The sequence below is a fragment of the Pararge aegeria genome, chromosome Z (assembly GCF_905163445.1).
Source record: "Pararge aegeria chromosome Z, ilParAegt1.1, whole genome shotgun sequence".
NCBI classification, from domain to species: Eukaryota; Metazoa; Arthropoda; class Insecta; order Lepidoptera; family Nymphalidae; genus Pararge; species Pararge aegeria.
Window position 1 is genome coordinate 15,119,809 of NC_053208.1, and position 20,999 is coordinate 15,140,807.

Sequence of the window (20,999 nt, forward strand, 5' to 3'; positions counted from 1 at the left end):
TTGAACAAAGTCAAAATTTTAAACGGCATGGATTTCAAAAAGCGAATTATGTAGTATAATAATTATAATACCTACTTAATTATTCCAACCAAGCGAATCCATTGCGGTTGAGCATTATGATATAAATTAGCATTTATATATTAATATTAACAAGTAATGTAAACGTAGTTCCGTTTTCCCTACAATTTATAAATGCGAAAGTATGTATGCTAGGTTGTCAAACTTTCACACAGTGCAGAGGACGGGTTGACGTAATTTTTTAGGACTTTCGGGACATAGCAGCTTTCTGCCACGATTTTCTTTCCTCTGATTAGTTTAGATTTAAAGCACAATTCGTGCCTTTTTTATTACACTTTCAGTTACTCGTAGCTACTGTTAAGACATTATACTCAAAATGGATTCGAAATTTTTATTCGAATAGTCATAATATATTCACGGATCAGACTTTAAGTTATAAACTTAATAATAGTTAAAAACTAAAATAAAACATAAAAATAAATATAAGCCGTCTAACTTTTCACTTGTGGGCATGCAGGTACCCAAAATGCTGGCGCTATTGCCCCTTTGAATTTCTAGACTGGCAACGGCTAAGTTGGGCTAAATAAGCGCCAGCTCGTGGGCACCATACGTCAAGACTAATTTTTGGGACACGATGTTAATAAAATTTTTCGTAGCTACTTAGAGTTGAATAATAATATCAACCTTTATTAATTGGTCATGGGGTCGGGAAGATATATTGCCAGTACTGATTGGTGTATTCGCGAAATCGTCAAGAGGTGCTGAATCGCTATGAGTACGTTTTAACTAGCCACGCCTGGAGCCTCCCACCAGACAAGAGAAAATTCAGAAATTCAAAACTGCCGCATTGCCCCTTCTGATAGGAATCCTATAGGATCACTGGTCGAAAAATTCTAAAACGAATTAAGATGAATTTAAGTAGCACGGTACTTAACAATCTTAGGTCTTGAAATAATACATAGGGAACTTATTGTACCTAAAAAAATACTGGTACTATTCTAGTGGCAAGTGGGTTTTTGGATTTGTGTTTTCTTTGATGCAACAATTTACGGATGTGTAGAAAATATATATATAATAATACCTGGTTATAATAAGAACCTTAATTTTAATACGGCAATCAAAATATGTGCCATAACAAAACGCATCGCAACGCAACGACTGTTTAGACACTTATTCCCTTACATTTAATTAAAGGGAATAAGTGTCTTATAACTCCTATCTTTATTTCCTTCCTACCCTCCTTTGGGGTTCGCAAATTTATGATAAAAAGAAATCAACCTCCGACTACCGTCGCGCGCGCACGTACTATTCGTGAAACAAAAAAAATGGCCGTACAAGTGACAAAAAATCGTATAAATTATATCGTTACGTGATGGTGGCGGCACGCTGTATTCGCGAAGGGGTACCGTGAGTTGATTCCTTTAAATCCAGATTTTTCCTTCTCATGTTTTCCTAATTTTTACAGATCTGTCTTTTTCGCCTATCAGAACAGTCCACTAAATATTATCGCTAAGGAATCTTCCGATTTGCACTCTTATTCGCTCGCTACTTCGCATGTTAATTTTGTAGATACTGAATTTGCTACGCAACTGGAAAATATTAATAATATTGAGTCTACTGATGATTCACCTGTTAAAAGGCATGCTTCGCGATGCACTATATCACGCAATTTTCACGATTAAAATCATATTATTATCTTATTGTGAACCGCTCAAATAAAAGTTCCGCATTATTTATTAAAATTCCGCAGTATTGGGAACCGCTGAAATAAAAAAACGCATCGCATTAAAATTGACTAATGAGACACTTTCTCTTTCCCTTTAAACTCTTTTCTTTATTTCCTTCCTACCCGTCTTTTTGGGTTCGCAAATGTATGAGAAAAAATCGAGTTACTACCGTCGCGCGCGCATTTACTATTCGTGAGAACAAAAAACATGGCAGCATAAGCTACGAATTTTTTAAAAATTAATATTATGGGTAAGTGAAAATAAGTGAAGTATTTTAGTGTTGTATTTTAGTTATTTTCACAGCATTATGTCCTACGGCATTTTATTATGGGGTAATGCTGCTGATATAGATTCTATTTTCGGCCTGCAGAAAAGGGCTGTACGTGCAATATATAAAATGGGCCCAAGAGAGTCATTAAGGGATTAATTTAAAGAAGTTAAAATAATGACGGTGCATAGTCAGTACATATTTGAAAATTTAATTAATGTCTATGAAAATAAAACAACATTTCAAAAGAAAATGGACTGTAACAATATTAATATTAGAAGCAAAAATAAACTCGTTGTGCAGTTTACTAGGCTACACAAAATTGTAAATTAATTCAAGGGCAATTGTATATTATTTTATAACAAATTACGAAATGAAATCTTTGAGATGTCTCTCAATAAGTTCAAAGTTTACATAAAACGTAAGCTTACAGAAAAATCCTATTATAATATTAAGGATTACTTAAACAATACAAAAGTTTGGGTGTGAATTGCTCTAGCTCCATAGTTTAATATAAATAAATTGTGAGATAGTGATAATAAAAAAAAAAATTACCCGGCTAAGTTTGTTGTGGGCTCTTCTTAGACCAGGGCGCGTTTCGAACCCTCGTAGCTTTAGGTTTAAGTTGGCGAACGAAGATATCACCATTCCCTTACAATTTTGTTAACATATATGTATGAACGCTTCATAAGTGCCTGTGATAGGCCTACATGAATAAAAATTGAAAAGAAAAGAAATTGAATTGAATTTACTGTGTGTAAGTGAAAATAAGTGACACGCTGGATTCGCTAAGGGGTACCGTAAGTTTATTCCTTTTAATGCAGATTCATCCTTAACGTGTTTTCATAATATTTATAGGTACATCTTTCTTTTTCACCTATCAATACAGTCCACTTTCTTTAAAATATAGCAGCACTGAAAACGTTTTATTCCCACCAATACCGGTGGAGCCGGCGGCGGCCGATCCTGTGTATTTAATTCGAGCAAAAAAAACACGTGCTGGTATCTACGAATATTATTATCGATTTCGTTCCACATAATAATCTATGTACCTACAGTCAAGTCTTATCCGCCGTTACCCCCGTTCGATGTAAGTTATAGCTGTTTTCCCTCGGAATATTGTAGGGCGAAGGCTGCGAGATGTAAACGAAATACTTATTTCAGCATATCTTCGGCGAAAACAAGCCATTTATAAGACTATAATAAATCAAATATACTGCTCTCGTGTTTAAGTTATTCATTTATTTGTCTTTATAATACAAATTTGAGCGTAAGTTTAATATTATTACATTTTGCAACCTTATCGATTCGACTGAAATTGAAGCATTGCAAGGTGAGCTTTATTATATGTGACATTTATTAGAAGTGTCGTTCAGTGGCGTGCACTTCATACATTCACAAAAGCTCTGCCTACCCAAATTTTTTTATATGACTCGTATTGAAAGGGAATTTTGTCATTTTATGCTCTGTTCCTACTTTATGCATACCCTGGTCGAAATCCCTTTGCACGCCATTGGTGTCGTTTGCAGCAAGTGACGAAGACTATAATACAACTTGTACATATATAAGTTTGCTCTATGAGACATACCCTAAAGCTTTTTTTTCTAATTTAATTTCAGCTGAGTTGGTGTTTAGTTGATGAGAGTTTTATGGCTACAATAACCAAAAAGTATTCTGGATACCCCTAAAAAAACTAATTGTAAAAAATATAATTGGGACCTATTTATATATATTTTTAATTTTATCGGTAAAATGAAATTTCTATTGAAGTAGTTATTTTTCGTTCTAAAAATGTATTTAATTCTTACAGAGCATCTGCAACAAGAGTACTGCTTACCTATTATTTAAAGACGAAAGCTTTTTATTTACCGTTACGACTAAAGTGCCTGTTTGCTCTGCAAAATAACTCCGTTTTCTACGAAACTTTTATTTATTACCTTTTCGTGCAACTGTTCAGACTACCCTCCGGGATAAAATGCACATGCGTACTCCATCACACTAATAGTAGGACTCTAAAAATATTTCTCCCAGTATTTTATTTCATTCGCTATTTCTTTTCGTATCTGAAACGAGGGAAAATGTTCCTATCACTTAAAGGAATCGGCAGAGGAAACAAATTCGCAATCGCAATTTTTCGCTGTGACATAAAAAAGAAAGCTTGGTAAACAAACTGGTAGGAAAATGCATTGAAGGTGAAAATTTTGATTTCGCTGAGCAATGCACGCAGAAATAATTTAGTAATTTCATGCTGATAAGAGATTTGTCATTTGGAACTTTATAAAAAATACTGTAAGACTGAGAAAACGCGTTTTATTACTACCAGTCATGTATTGAAAGAACCATAATAGTCGGAAATCTGGATAAGCTTACTTTTTACTTCAAATGTTTTTAAGGATTCCATTCTAGACTCTATTCTATGTACACATTTATAATACAGGTTACCTACACACCGACGTATAACATAATGGTATTCCTATTAGGTAATTAAAAAAGCGTTTATCTAGTAGGTAGATACGGTGTGCGTGTGTTATTTGAAAGAGTCGCTCGCAATATGAGATATTTTATAAATGCAAATACGCGAGAATGAAGATGTCCCACTCACAATAATTATTATAACTACCACATCTACTTATAGTCTAATAATCTACTTATCCTCATATCACACATATCACGGTTTACATGTACCTACTCATTTTGTAATATAATTCTTCCCCTCCTTCATCTCCTGAGGATGCTCCGGTTTCGGGGCGAATCGTGCGTAGAGTATATTGCCGAAGATCTGTTTGGTGTGGAGTATAAGGATTGAAGAAATTATAAATTACACCACACAGATTCTCCTGCTTTTCGTGGAGTATAGCAAATTAAGCTTAATTTTGATGATAAATTCGGAGTTTAGTTCGTTTTATGAAATTACAATCATGTTCTTTAAAAGGGCGATAGAAAACATCGGGAGGAAACCTGCATGCCCGAGATTTCTTCACAGTATTCTAAAAAGCGTGTGAAGTCTTAATCCTTTTCGTTTTGAGAGAATACCCGGGCCCTGTAGTGTTTTGGTTTGGAGTTAAATCTGCTTAATAGAGCCTTAATCGCCTTCGTCCTTTAATATGTAATCAATAAAAATAATTTCTTCACTATTCCTGAAGGTTTAGGCCAAAACCTTGCCAGCAGATGGGTTAACTATAAATGCCGCTTCGTTCAATAAAGATGGTCGCTTCCAAAACATGGTTAACCCATGTTTAATTCATAGTCTCAACACGAGAGCAAAATTGTTTCAGATCACGTTGCAAACGTCACCTTTTGCATTTGTATGGTGAATATTTCAACGCTTCTCGAATCTCGCTTCTGTGAATCAGTTTAAATGGATTGTGAATTCTTCCAATTAAATTTTTTAAAATTTCAACAAAATATTTGCAAAATGAAATTTTCAATCTTTTATACTTTGTCTTCGGTAACGGATGTTGAAGGTCGTCTCGAATGCGAATTGTCTTCGTAGCTTTAATTTTCCTTTTCAAATGGATCAACCCAGTAACAGAGAAATAAAGGTGAAGCTTTATTAAGAAGCGGTGATAGCCTAAGTAATTAAGTCTTTGGCCTTCCTAGTTCAATTCCCGGAACACACTGCTTCCTTTAGAGTAATTAATATGCATTTTAAGTCTTTAAGCTAATAGAAACCTGCATGTCTGAGAGTTCTCCATAATGTTCTCTCTACCAATCCGCACTTGGCCAGCATTGTGGAATACGGCTTTAACCCTTCTCATGCTGACAGGAAAACCGTTGTTAGGCTGGTCATGGAATAATAACGATGTTGACGATTTTGCCCAGATGTCTATTGAATTTACAGAAAAAAACTCTGGTAGAGATTCCTTTGAGACGCACAAACAGCACATTTATTTTTCTACACCTAAAACTGCACTCTAAACTCTTCGTACACAATAAATCAAACTTGAGAATTTTTATGGAAATCAAATTAAAATCTGCACTATTTCTTAACTCACAATAGTGTAAACTTGAATAAAAGACTCTTCCATATTTGAAATATGGGGTTAATCAATCTAACAGTCTAACATTAAACTTGAAGTCAGTTTGTCTGAACAGACGACGCCTTTGAAGTATGCATACAATTGGCGTTGATTGGATGCGAAGCCTGTAAAACTACTCGGATGATTGAACAATTAGTGAATCCACTGTGGCTGGTTAAATACGGCAATGGTTGAAGGGAATAGTAATTGCTGTGGGCCTAGATTAATTTAATACGAAAGTTCTACAGAATCTTGCAACATGCAAGCCGTAATTAGCCCTTATGGAACACTTCGACGCGGATACTTTGATGTAACTGAAACACAAGTAGTATTTCACTTAGCCTTTATACTGTTTGTAGAAGCATATTATTTTTTTAAAAGAAAGAAGGCATTTCATTTTAACTTTAGGATTACCTATGAGCTACGACCAAAGTTATATAAAAACATCAGCTTTTCAGATAAACTCCGTTTTCGAATAAAATATTTAATATTATGATAGGTAAAGTAAATTCAAAGTGACCATCTTTTGTTATTGAGAAGTAATATGGCTTTTTTTTTAGGGATAAATAGTAACTTCATCCTAGTAATCTCAGAGACATCACGTCGCTTGGTCAATAATGAATAATAGACGCATTTGAATACCTAATATATTGTTTATGCAAATGCATAGGTACTTGTTTATGCAGCTGTCGTACAGTTCCATCGATATGTGTATATATTGTTATACAAACAAAATAAGTGTCTGACGGTGGTTATGAAATAATTGCCTTTTTTACTATCTGGTTACCTAATATGTTTGAATTTTGCAATCTTTAAAAAGTCCTAATAGAGTCGGTCACGATTCAAAACCAATCCAGTATTGACAAGGTTTAACGTTGCTTCAGTTGCAATATACACTAATTCGCATTACTTTTTTTATTTCGCATTATTCGTCGTCGTGTGATGACGGCCAACCAGAATACGGTTGTCATTACACCGCCTCCTCCCATAGGTGTAGGATATGGCTACTAATGAAATATAACGGGCAACGGGCACCAGCGCTGTGCTACTACTATGGTACAGCGTGGTGATAAGCGTTCCCGTTGGTAGAGTCCTTTAGTCCAGCAGTGAACTGATAGGTATAGGCTGATTAATCGTTGGTATTAAATATAAAACTTTGAAGCATTTAAGATAAGCCGAAATAAGCATTAGTAGGCACGTAGGTATATACCAAATTAAATATTTTTGAATAAATATTTCATCCTTTAATTAATGTCCCACTGCTTCCTGTCTCATATATGAAGGAGGGATTAAAGAGATCTGGGCGTCTTTGTGAGATTTTCTGCCTGCGTTTAATTATTCGAAGGCGTGGAAAGCACTCTGTTGCTTCTTAAAAATTATTATCACATCGTAGTGATAAAAACCGAAACAGAATAGGTGCTCTTCGAGGCAACCATTTACTATAGTAATATAAAAAATATGTAACTTGAAGATGAAATTGTTGTTTTGATTTTGGTATATTTTTACGACTGCCTGACGTCAACCCTCCATGGAGACAGCTATCTATACCAGTACCTCTATACCTATAAAGGAACGTTGGAAATCGTGTTTTATGCAGTGGACGTGCTAACCAATAAACCTACGAGGCAGTTGAACTTTTCGGTTTTCTAATATTGTATTTCGTTAACATGTTTACCTAATTAAAAATTTATTATAATGGGAGCGGTCAAAATTAATAATGTATGCGGTGCGCTACCCGATATTAGTTTTTGCATATTAAACGTTCCAATTGGTTTCCCACATTTCAACTGAATTTATTAGTAGTAGAAGATAAATAGCCAGCTTAAATAACTATTTAAGCTGGCTATTTATCTTTCGATGATTAATAATTTACGCGACATTTTTATTTCTCTTGTAGGCAGATATTCACCCAAAAGATACTTTACGACGTTAAAACTTATATATAAGACTTCATGTGACTGCATTTCATATCATGACATAGTTTTTTTCGAAATTTCCGAGACACCACAAGTATGAGCTGATTTTAGACCATTATGGGATTATTATTACCATATTTAGGTTTAAGGCAAACGTAGTTATCACCATCACCTCACAATTCTGTAAACATATATGTATGAATACTTCATAAGTGCCTCTGAAAGGCCTATATGAATAAAGAATTTTTGAATTTGAATGTATAAGCACGGTTAGAAGACATGTAAGGGCTAATGTTCTAAAATCCTATTTCTATTCGTACAGAAGCAATTACCTTAGGGCAAATGCGAGTAGTACATTTAATTTCCGTTTCGGACAAAAGTTTGGAGCATACTGAAATTTATTTCCGCTGACACACAATAAATATTTCTCGTAAATATAACAATAGTAGCCACGAAGCAAATGCCAATTGTTTGAGGGGATGTGACCCAGTTACTACAGCGCAAATATGATAGTTTGAGGTGGTGTGGATTAGTTGCAACGATGTAAATACTAAATAGAAATCGTTTGAAATGGAGTGGTTTTTAAGCGACTATGAAATATTTAATAGCTTAATATAAAATAGGCGGAAGAACATAGCAATAGCTTGTAAAAGTGGGGCCTAGTTTGTTTTGCGCAAATATTAATACTTTGAGGTAGTATGGCCTTGTTGTGAAGTTGCGAGTAAATATAGTTTAAGTTGGTGTGGTTTCGTTGTAATAGCGAAAACAGCAATAGTATTAAGCGGTGTGGCTTATATGCGACGATGAAAATAGCAATAGCTTGTTACAGTGGGGCCTAGTTTCTATTGCGCAAATATTAATACTTTTAGGTGGTATGGCCTAGTTTGAAGTGGTGTGGCTTATATGCGAGGAAGCAAATAACAAAAGCTTGATATAGGAGGGACTAGTTACTATTGCGCAAATATTAATACTTTGAGGTGGTATGGCCTAGTTGTGAAGGTGCAAGTAACAATAGTTTAAGGTTGTGTGTATTCGTTGGAACAGCGTAAACAGCAATAGTTTGAAGTGGTGTGGCTTATATGCGAGGAAGAAAATAACAATAGCTTGAAATAGTGGGGCCTAGTTACTAATGCGCAAATATTTTTACTTTGAGGTGGTATGGCCTCGTTGGGACGGCGGAATGAAAAAGCAGATATGCATAAATCCTTGAGCTGGTGTGGCCTTGTTTGACGCAGGTAATGCAATAGCTTTAGGTGGCGTGGCCTAGTTGCGATATCGCTTATAACAACAAATTGTGGTAGTGTGTTCTAGTTGCTGCAGCGTAGGTAAAAATCTTACAAACAGAAGAAGACGTTAAAGCGTATTTTTATTATTATTTGCATGGTTATTTGTGAACATAAATATTTTTATTGAGATAAATAATTGCAATATTTCTACGTTACTTTCAATGTTTTGACGTAAACAGGTAGTATTTCGTTGGTTTTATCACTCCTTTATTATATGAACTCAAATATATTTTTGTCACAATCGAAACCATCAAAATGTCTCCAACTAGCTTTCTAAAGATTAGTTTCAATAAAATATAAAAATGAATACATTTCTAGATATTTACATTTGAATAAGCCATGACGGATTGACAGCCGAACAGACAAGTAGGTACACTCCCCATAAGTAAACTACAAACGGTAAGATCGTGATCAATTCGGTCAATTGAAATTCGTTTACTCATAACATTTTCGCGGGACGTAAAAATAAATATTAAACTGATATCGAAGATAGGAAGAGACAGCATTTGGCTGGAATGGTAATAATCTGCTGAGGTCAACTGGGTGTTATACTTTTAATATCCGATCCCAACAAAATTTGTTGGGAGCTGGGAACACGCCGGAATTTGTTTCCTGGGTCGCCGTCAAGATAGGGAAACCAACCAATACCTCCCTGTTTCTTTAATTTTTACGTTTATTAACCGATCGAAACGAGGTCTTACGTTAAACTGGGGTGAAATCGCATTTTGTCTGTCAGTCAGCCTGTTCGTCTCTCCGCCAGAACAGCTATGTATTATGGTGTATGATATACGTTTCAACATAAATATGTTCAAAGATCTCTTAATTTAATTGTGTGCATTAATTACCCAAATCCAAGTAGTAATCCACAGTTAAGTGTTTAAAGTGCTTAAGGTAAGCTTATAGTGTAAGGGATGATACGGGTATTAAAATATTTAACTTACTACATATTTAAGTGTGGATGTGTGATATATCTGGAAATCTATAAAATGAAAATCTTTGCCGGTAAACCCCGACCAAATGATTTAACTCCGATCCAAATGATTAAAACGATCATTTTTCTCCAAATGATATAAAACGATAATTTTTACAAATAAGTTATGTATGAGTAGCTAGTATATAATTTGGTCCTACAATAACTCAAGGCTTTGATAATATATTCACCATTATTGTCAAATAGTTTGTAATACACAAAAATGTATGATGTTAGGAATGTTTTTCAAATATAGTAAATGATAATCATGCACGTTTTCGCCGGACAAGGCTTGCCTGCGTAAGTAAGTAACGCCTAATCAAAGACGATTCCTAGGCCAACATTTGCGTTTCACCAATCGATTTCCGATAGGCAACTCATAATAATAATTGCATTAGTGTGAAGCTCTGTCTCCTGTGTTAGTTTAAATTATGTCTTCCCTACATCTATGGTCCTAATGACTAACCCTCGACAAATCAACAGGCAAAACTATTAAGTAAAGAAGAAATTAAAAAAACATGATATAAATTTCAGAGATGGGCGCGTAGGTATTTTTGGTTGGTGTGGGAGTAATCGCGTGTTTGTATTGTTTTTGCCACAAGGTATTGTAGTTTTTGTTTGTATTATCAAATTTTTATAGCATAGATTTCAGTTTATGAAAGAAAAAACCGAATTCATATTTTTTTTCATCTGAAAAGTGTCAGTTTATTAAATGTTTTTTTCCTCTTGGAATTGCCTAAATTACTAGACATCATTGAGGCATGAGTGTTGTAAATATAAACAACTGTTAGAGTATGAATACAAGCTCGAAGGAACCTTACATTATACACTGCGCAAGTAACAAATTCATTAAATATTCCTTAACCAATAAATTTATTATTGTAACAAAAAAAAACTCCAGAGTAATCTTCAATTGTATCTTAAAAATCAACAAATATAATATTCTGATGCATTGTATAAGTAACGAAGAAAAGGAGGAATTAATTCAGCCGGGCATGTTTAAAATAATGAACATGCATTCACGATGCTCGAGTGCTTCCGCAACTTTTTCAAACTTATTTTGTTTATTCTCTCGGGCAATAAATCGAAAGCCTGGCCTTCTAAAAGTTTTATTTATGATATAGTATTATTTAGCTGTCTCGTTTTTTTTTAAATCCCGTTGGAATCTTTCGTTTTATTGAGATAAAAATAGTATATACCCCTCTGACGCCAATTTTCATCAAGATCGGTGCAGTGGATGAGCCGAATATAGGTAACAACACAAACAAACAAATATACAAACAGGCACGCTTTCCCATTCTTAATATTCCTAAACATGTGTATGAGTTTTTTTTTTAAATAAATAATTATTTTTAATTATTAAAGCAAATATATTTTTGTAGACGTGTCTTTACTTTTATATGTTATGTTTTTAAGATATTTGTTTAAAAAATGACGGTAACGTGGACGAATTCATTCATTGAAAAAATCGCGATAAAAGGCCGCAAGTATCAAGAGATTCCATCCTCATAGTAAAAATAGGGATTTCATTCTAAATTTCTCCCTCGGCTTTACTATGAATGTCAAAAACTTTTTTCATTTAGTGCATTGTTTTTTTTTAAACATTTTTTTATTCCATAATTCAGGCTTAACAAGATAATATCTTTCAGTAGGAAATTTGAGTCCACACGCTTATTGGAAGAAAAAATTTATAAAAATGCAGTATTTGTAATTATGTTTATCGCGAATGTAGGTTTTAATCTACGCCATTAAAATTTGAGTTTCATCATAATGAAATCATCATCGTAAATGTTCTACTGGTCGGCACAAGGCTACCTTCTCCTAGCAGAAAGTGATTTGATGCCCATCTAAAACCCGCGCTGCTGAATTACAGTTGGACAGATTAACGATTATCATCACGTTAGTGATTATAACAGGAATGACGGCTTCGTAGATGGTAGACTCGGCCAATGCACTGGCCTTGGTACTGAGAAATGGATTTAGGTAAAGAAAACCCCAATTCCCTACAACTTTTGGCTCGACCCTTGAGGAAAACACAACGAAATTATCTTTTGGTTTATTCGACCACAATTACACAGACAGATATATATATATATATATATATATATATATATATATATATAGTACAGAATGTGTATGAATTTTATTACAAAATGTATGTTACCGAAAGGATAACATCTGGCACGAATCGTAATATTTTACGAGTAGATACCTACTCAGGGTCGAGTGCGTTTTATTTTCGCCTGTCGTATTTATTAAGGATGTAAAATAATTTGTAAATGTAATTTTGAATTGTTTTAATAATTATATATTTCACTATTCCATGTTAATATTCTATTTGCAAATGTTGATGTTGGGAAGACGCAAATTTTGAGTTTTTTCTCGCCTACTGCCTTCCGAACCATTAGTAGATTTAATACAGACTGTAATGCATATATAGAAGGCCTTCTGTAAATAAACGAATTTTCAAATGTAATTAAATTGTATAGGTACGACTAATAAAACATAACGAATCATTATAATGGGAATGCTATAAAAAAGACTAAAAGTTTTTAAGCTTATTATCGAACCTCAATTGAATAAGCAAGGAATTATTTTTGCGTCAAGGGCATTCCAATTTCCCTATTTCCTTTAACTTAGTTTTTATTCCGAGAAAATACGATAAGAAAACAAAGTTTTAATTAGATTGTCTGGAAGCTGACTAGAAACCAGTGAAATCAAGCCCGACAATGATCCATAATCGTGAGTACAAAAGTTCTTACTTTATATTCATCGTATAAACACCCCATTGGTCATTGGGAATCTAGAGAGGGATTTTGAGCGGATACCCACCAGCGGAGGGTAGATAATTTTTTTTATACATTTTTAATAGTCTTTCTTTTTATTAAGGATTGTTAGGAATTAAAAAAAATGAAAACCAATAAATGACTGAATAATAATGATAATAACTACATATTAAAACATAATATAACTGTTTCGTAACACAAGTTGACGTTTTTTATCGTCGTTTAACTGTCTTACCAACGACATCAAACAAGTCGCTGGGAGCCGTTGGAAATAAGCGGCCTAGGACTTTAATCGGTTGAAGTGATGATGACGATGATGAGAGATTCAATATAAGGTACCGATTGACTTAAAAAATAAAATGGCAAAATTTCATAAATAAGAGGCGTTAAAAATCCGTAAAAGCGACCGGGAGATTAACCATAATCACAAGTCAAAAAGTTTGTGACCTATATTGTAGAACCTCAAAATTACAATATTTAATTTAAGACTTAAAGTACTTGCTGTTTCATTAGGCTGGTAAAAATAGGGTAATATTTTTTAAATTAAATTAAGTATTTTAATAAACTTAACTTTCATATAATATTTTGAACTAAAATCTCTTGAGAGGTGTGCGAAAATTAATTTGAAACATGCTACGCTTGATATCAGTCATATGCTTAAAATATTATTTTGAGATGTAATATAGTGTATTAAACATTACATTTTAGGTGTAGCAAAGTTTTTTTGTGACAGAGCTCGTTAAATAACATGAGACAATAATCCTTCAAGCTCGACAGCCCACACTGAAGTAGCGTGATGGGTCTCAAAACACAATGAGGCTTAACCAGTTAACTAACTCCAGAAGTATATACCTACTGATGAATTAAAAAACCTATTTTATACTTTTAACATCTTAGAATAACACTCTGAAAGGCTAAAACTAAGCAAACATAAAAGAGTACGAGTAAGAGTAAGAGTAAACATAATACGCCTTCAATGATAATGTCTCATGCCAAATTGCGCGCGACGAAGTGGGTTGCCTCAGCCACGCCTTGTATTAAATTAGCTCAAAGAATATTGCGAATACTATTGGGAACTACAGAAAATAGTGAAAATAGGGGTTGTATCTTTTAAGAACTAATCACGGCATTTTATTTTAACGAAGCAGCAAATTCTTGTCTAAATAAGACACCAGTAAGAAATATACGCGCAGAACTATATATACGAGATATAATTAAAACTTTTAGTGAACTAAATATAATTTACACTATTACACTTCTGCTTTTGTTACTGTGAACTGACGTTGTTGTATTTGGACTGAATTTTCATTTGATATACCTATAATGGTACCTATAATTGTCACTCCCAAACCTGTGTCTATTGTACCCGGATCTCTGGACTAAATTAACTGTTCTAAAAAATAGTGCCATCCTTTTCCAGAGGCCAGTGTAAATGTTCTTAGTTCTCTTGCTCCTCATCTCTGTTTTATATCCTTCTTCTCTCTCAAGTTACGAGATTCGCCCTTGAAATTTCACATGTCACTCACACAATTCTCATTCAAAACCATAATTAAATCACCACCATTATGTTTTATTGATATCGGTCTAGTCGGAAAAGAGAAGAGTAATGAAGAAGGAATTTTAATATAAAGAAACCCCGAATACATAATAACATGGGCCATATTTTGAAACTTCACTGTACAGAGTCTAGTATCATTACCTAGGAAATAAATTACCTGATGAAAATGAGTTTTTTTTTATCAACAAAACTGGTAAAGAAATGCGAAAGCGTAACAAATGGACTACATTGTAGCGTCAAGTAATGTTTAATAATTACATGTCCAACGACGCGATACATTGGCGAAGTTGTGTCCAGTGAGCCACAAATCAAAAATTAAATGCAATTGCAGTTTAAAAGTTAACAGAAGTGCTGTGCCGATTGCTGTTGTCGAATGTTTAATTAAGTTTGTACAAACATTGAATGAAGAGCGGTTGAGATGAAATAAAACATTTGTATAAATGTTGAATCAAATCCGATAGCGACGAGTTGGTAACTAAATACCGACATTCATATGCATACTTATGCATTCAGAGCGCGAATGTGTAAATAAAGTGCGCCCTGGGTGTCGACCTGAAAATCATAGAGTTAATAGAGTTAGGAAAAACTATAACTTCGGTGGATATTGCAAAATGGTACGTGCTGCTTTGGTTAATCAAGCTTATTTGTTCAGTCAAAGGTCATGTGTATGATATTCAAGAGTAGTATTATATAGAAAACATACCCATAGTTTGGCGTGTCATGTATCATCGTTACAAGTTAAACACCTCTTCTATGAATATATATCCAACCGACGGTTTCCCATGATTTTAATTTTTTTTCCCGGGAGATCAAGGGAGAATAGATTACCAATGTTATCGTGGTAACCTAGTTCTTTCTACTTTCTTCATAAAGTAAGTTATTGAAACTACAAATGTCAATTTCTGAACAATCTGTAATCCCTTAAATTTAAATAAACTCCATATAAAAACAAATCATTTTTCATAGAAATTAACGTCCCAATACGAACACGTTCCTTAGGTATTATAATAAAATACGTTTTTCATATTTGCAAAAAAGTTTTAGTTGAAATCTTTTATTATGAATCGAAATCTACTAACAGTTGGTTTCTAATAGTAAGTAATAAGTAAAAAAATCCCATACAAAATTTCTTTTCAAAAAATTTTATGGAGGTATATAATCATATTTATAGCTTCTGACCTAACTTAGTGTCCGAGCGTCGAAATTAAGTTTTTTTATTTATTTAAGATTAATGGAAACAACTTTGTTATTAGATTCCTACACACTTGTAGAAACCTAGTTTACAAATTTAAAGTTTGTTCCTAACAGTTTTAAATTACCAAACTTTCATTCTTTATTTATCAAATAGGCTTATTATTTTATTGCATATTACTATTATTAACCTGAATATCGATTTAAAGGGCTGTGACTAAAAAAATACGCTGGACTGTAACGTTATCATACCGTTAGGGGATCCCTGTAGTTTGATGCCCCCCTGTCCCCATCTTACAATGTCATAATTAATGTCGGGTTTATTAAATATTTTAAATAGTACTTTGTCCTGAAAATAATACAAAAATAATACAATATAGGTGTGAGTCTACTTATCGACAATTCAATAAGACGATGAGATACGCTATATCAGGCTCCTGAAGCTTACAAGTTACTCGTATGGGTTCTCGACAAGTTTACTATCTTGATTTTACAACTTAGTTTCTATTCTGGTACTTTCAACGCCCGTTCGTTTGAAAAGAGTATTTTTAAAAGTTAAACTTGTTTCTTTATATGCAACGCTTGGCCCGCAAATTGCTTTTTATTTCACCGGTATTACGTATAAAGTGTTATTTTAATAATTGTCTTATTGTGTCTCATAAGGAACGGTAACAACTGTAGCAGTTAAAAACGGTGTTACAGCATTAACGCCCACCTCCGGATTTTCTAAAATACAAAAAGACTAAAAGACAAAATTAAAATACACAACTAACTAAAACAATTACTGCTTACAGTTTTTGCATCTCATCAATTGCATCTCTACATAGAATAAAACAAAGTCGTTATCGATGTATGTCTGTTTATTAGCAAACTCCCTCAAAACCAACCAATGAATTTTACCGTTTAGATATTTTTTTACTGTTGGTTTATAGTAAAATAAAAGTAATAATTATTTTTATTTCAGCCGGCTCATATTTTTTGTTAGTAAAAATACATTAATTCTGTATAACAAAAACGATGATAAAAATTAATACATAATATTTGAAAATGCAAATCACTGCCGTTCCAATCCTTTTGAAACAGCACAGCAGTGACCCACATGCAGTCCGACCTGCCAGCAATCATCTTCAGGATGCTTTTGGTGCTCCCCCGCAACCTTAGCATGTGGCATAGAAGCAGTCAACTCTCACTTCCGCAAACATCCCTGATGCGCTACAAAAGCGGGGCAGCTTCATCAACACCCTAAACGCATTATTATATTGTAGGTACTCGGAGAGCGAGCCCAGGCCTGGCCTGTGGGCCAAGTACTCAGAGAGTACTTGGCCCGCAGGCAGCACGTGTAAAAATTAGGCTCTGAACAATGTGTTAGAACACTGTGTATGTACTGAACAATGTGTTTAACTGTGTTAGAACACCGCGAAAACCTGCGTGCAAGCATATTGGTTCTCACTGACAACGTTGTCGTCTTTTAGGTCAGGGGTCAATATATGCCCAAGATATTTGTATTTGTGTACTTTCTCTAAAGTTATCCCACTAAGCGAGATAGTTGGTACTTTATATGGTTTTACCCTTAAAGATCTTCACCACACTTTTTCTCGTATTATAAGGTAAGACCATGTCTTCCCACATAAGCCCCACACATAGCCACCGATCGATGCACTCAGCAGAACCATATCACTGGCGTAACTTATGTTATTTAAACAAATCCATCAATGAAGCAGCCAATCGTGGTGCTGCTGAGCTCGCAGTGCAACTTATTTACGTATATAATAGATTAAAGAGGTGGGCTAATTAATGCTTAACTAAGTTATAATATTTTACAAGTAAGTTTTTGTATGGCTTACATAGGCTAGAATATATAATAACTAATTATTTATGTTAATATTTTATAAAAAACTTATTTTTTTTCTGTAACTTTTTGTTATAAAAAGAATTGATTTATGTTTACACTAGAAATTCTTATGCGTTAAAGTGGCTTACCTACTCATTTTTGAGAGTAAAATCTGCTTCTGTAATAGTCACTATTTCTTGGCCTAAACAAATATACTATATACATTAACGTTTATTTCAGTAATGGGTTTGAGTTCTTATTCCTAAATATTTAGATGAGAAGAGAGAGAATCTTAATTTGGGTCTATCCGTGGTCTGTGGCATTCATTTTAGTAAGCCTACTTTACCGCCACGAGCTTCGTTTGAGATAGGATTATCCTAACTAGATAGGCTACTTTTGTATACAAGCTTTAATGATAAAGTTGGGAATTATATTACAATATACTTATGAATGAACGATTTCATCTTATTATTAATGTGATTGTAAGCAAATAAAGGTTATAGTTCGATGAAAATAAAGTTTTAAAACTAAAACCAGACTATATCTATATATATATTTTTTTAAATAAACTTTAAACTAATAGCTAATTTTGTTTGTTTAACATGCGAAACACTGAGACAACTGGTATAATCAAAATGTAATGAATATACGGTCAAGCAAACAGACACATAACTCACTTAGCAATATCACGTATAACTAATGCATTTAAGACAATGAATTGAATCGTAACAATTGTTTCAATATCTGCTAATAGATGGCCGTAGGATTTGTATTGTTGACTCGCTATACGTGACTTGGTAATATCCTGAGAGTTAATTGAATTTCTGAGGCGTGGCTGTGGCGGAACTGGCAAAGCTCCTGTTTCGGCGCAATTGGGTTCCAGCCATTATCATCAGCCTTATCCGTTCAATTATAATTTAGTCTTGGTTAGCTTGCGTTTGCCTACCAGGATTTACAATTTATATAGGTAGGTAGTTTTTACGTTCGCTGATATTGGGTTTGAAATGGACAAGCTCCATCTTCTTTTAATTGTTACCTCATAATATGAACCCATTATCGGCCCACCACAGGGCACGGGTCTCCCCCCACAATGAAAAGAGGTGAAGGCCGTAGTCCACCACGCTGGCCCAATGCGGATTGATGGACGCCACACACCTTTGAGAACATTATGGAAAACCCTCAGGCATGCAGGTTCCCTCACGATAATTTCCTTCACCGTTGAAGCTAGTAATATTTTAAATAATAAAACGCACGCAAATTAGAGAAATAAGAGGTGCGTGCCGGGAGTTCAACTCGGCCCCCGAAACGAAGATGAGCTATTCCAGCTTCATGTTTTAATAATCCAAAATGTTTTAGTTCACTATCGATTACAATCACTTAACCTTAAAGCGTATTATTTCCAGCACAACCTTTAAGAAAAGCTTATTGTTTAGAGCATTAATAATTTTGCTTTTCTTTCTTGATATCACGGTGAGCTGGACGACAAAGTCCAATATTTCAACGAAGCTAATATGCCTTTTCAATATACATGTAAAATTGAAAGATTGAGTCTGTTATATCGCAGAGCGTTCACTAATTTTCATCAAATTCCTAGCTATTAGCAGATGCAATTTTAAAAGATTTTAATTTAGATAACTAGACAATCTGATAAAGGTAAGAATTTCCGGAAATAATGTGTGGGAGTCATTAATTTTATCTGCCTATCCTTCGTATAACTGAATGCATTTTAACAGTGAACTTTATATGTCCAAATTCACTAGGCTGAAGCATTTTTATAACCCGTATGGGAAAACGTTTTCCCAGATTGTACCATCTGTTTGTCTACTGTTTAGTGACAAAAATTCTGCCCAAGTCTCTCCGCTGGAAAACTGCGATTTTATTGAAAAGTCAAATATAATTCTAATCATATAATATTGTTAACTTAATTTAAAATATGTTTCTTATTTAAATGTATGCATAGGATTAGAGAAGTAATTAATTATTCCCGGAAAAATACTTTGGAGTCGCGGAAAATGTTTTTTTATTTAGGTACAAGTTTTATACATATTTTTTTTTTCAAAAACTTATTGTTATATTGATAGTTGTTGAGCCAGGCAGAATCATAATCACTTTTTCTATTTCATTGTGATCTATAAATATTTTTACAGTACTTAGTTATGAGAAATCCCACGTCCCAAAGAACAGTCACGGGTGTAAACTGATATTCTAAAAAGATAAAAAACAATAAACGCTCAAGGGGTTTTGTCGCATTGCGTTTCCGATTGGGCGTGTCCATTTCAAGCATTCGGGGTCAGGTAGCAATTTCGTGAGTCAATTAATGCTCGGTCAAGTCAAGTCAATATGGACAGTCTTCGGAATATTTAGAGCACGTGTTCGCGCACGTTCATTACAAAACAATTTTTGACTGTCTCCAATGCAACTATTGTGATTACATTCCATTTGGCTTTGATTGATTTATTTTCATGTATTTCAAATGCTTAATCGAGTGTAGTTAGTGTGGTCAGGCCTCTGAATGGTTAAAGCGTATGTAGCCACGACCGGCATTTGGTTTGCGAGTTTGGTTTGGTTTCCGTGCGGCCATAGATATATTATACAGTATACACTTTATTAGATAATGGTTATAAACGCAATTCCTTTGGGCTTACTATGAAACAAAGTTACAATAAACGCAAAACCCACGTTGAATTTCCACAAAATTAACAGTGACTCTGATCTATTTAACTTGGTTAAAATAGCTGCGGCCGGTGAATTGTTTCGCCAATGATTTTAATTTTATGAACAATATAATCCCCTTAAGTCGCGTTATTGTGGTTTTAATTTGATACTTAGCGCATACTTTTTTGGATAAACTTTTTAAATTATAGATAAATAATTATTATTTGATGGTTTCTTTTGATATGTAGCCGTTAATTTACCTATTGTTGTTTGTGCACTGCCTGTTTTCCATATTTCAAGATGGATGAATAATAAGATAAAATCACTAAGCTCATATGCTGGGAATTATACCCAATCGATATGGCCTGGATTCTAGTCGTTTCACTTCATATAATGGTCTAGAAAAAATATCTTTTTACATGAATAAGGGGTTGTGTTTTTCCGGTGAAACCGCAAGGCGTTAACTCATTTTACCGTTTATACTGGTTAGGATCTAGGTTTTTTGGGATGTTAAATTAATTAATTTCCGTATGTTGTTATCTCAAGTCTTAAGAAAAAAAAGGAAATTATAAACGCAGGTATATACTTAGTATAATTACTTGTTAGTTAGATTTAGGGTTAGACTTTTAGGTTAAAATAAAAAATAATATTCTCCAGTCTATGAGATGGACGAGAAAATGGGTAGATACAATTATCTCAACAACTAAAATTACTCAATACAATGAAAAAATGACAAACCAACGAACTCACTTTTGCGAATGTAATATTAGTGGG

The 20,999-nt window shown here is 33.9% G+C and overlaps 1 protein-coding gene across 2 annotated transcripts in view; it reads right to left on the bottom strand.

Moving 5' to 3' along the window:
- Positions 1–20,999, bottom strand: part of LOC120636100 (frequenin-1) — a 219,402-nt gene that overhangs the window by 121,060 nt on the left and 77,343 nt on the right. Inside the window, exon 2 of one of the 2 annotated variants that reach the window (XM_039907397.1) lies at positions 3,951–4,076. The exons of the other annotated variant lie outside the window; for it this stretch is intronic. The gene's annotated coding sequence lies outside the window, so the exon portion shown is untranslated. The remainder of the gene's footprint in view (positions 1–3,950; positions 4,077–20,999) is intronic. 2 annotated transcript variants of the gene reach the window in all.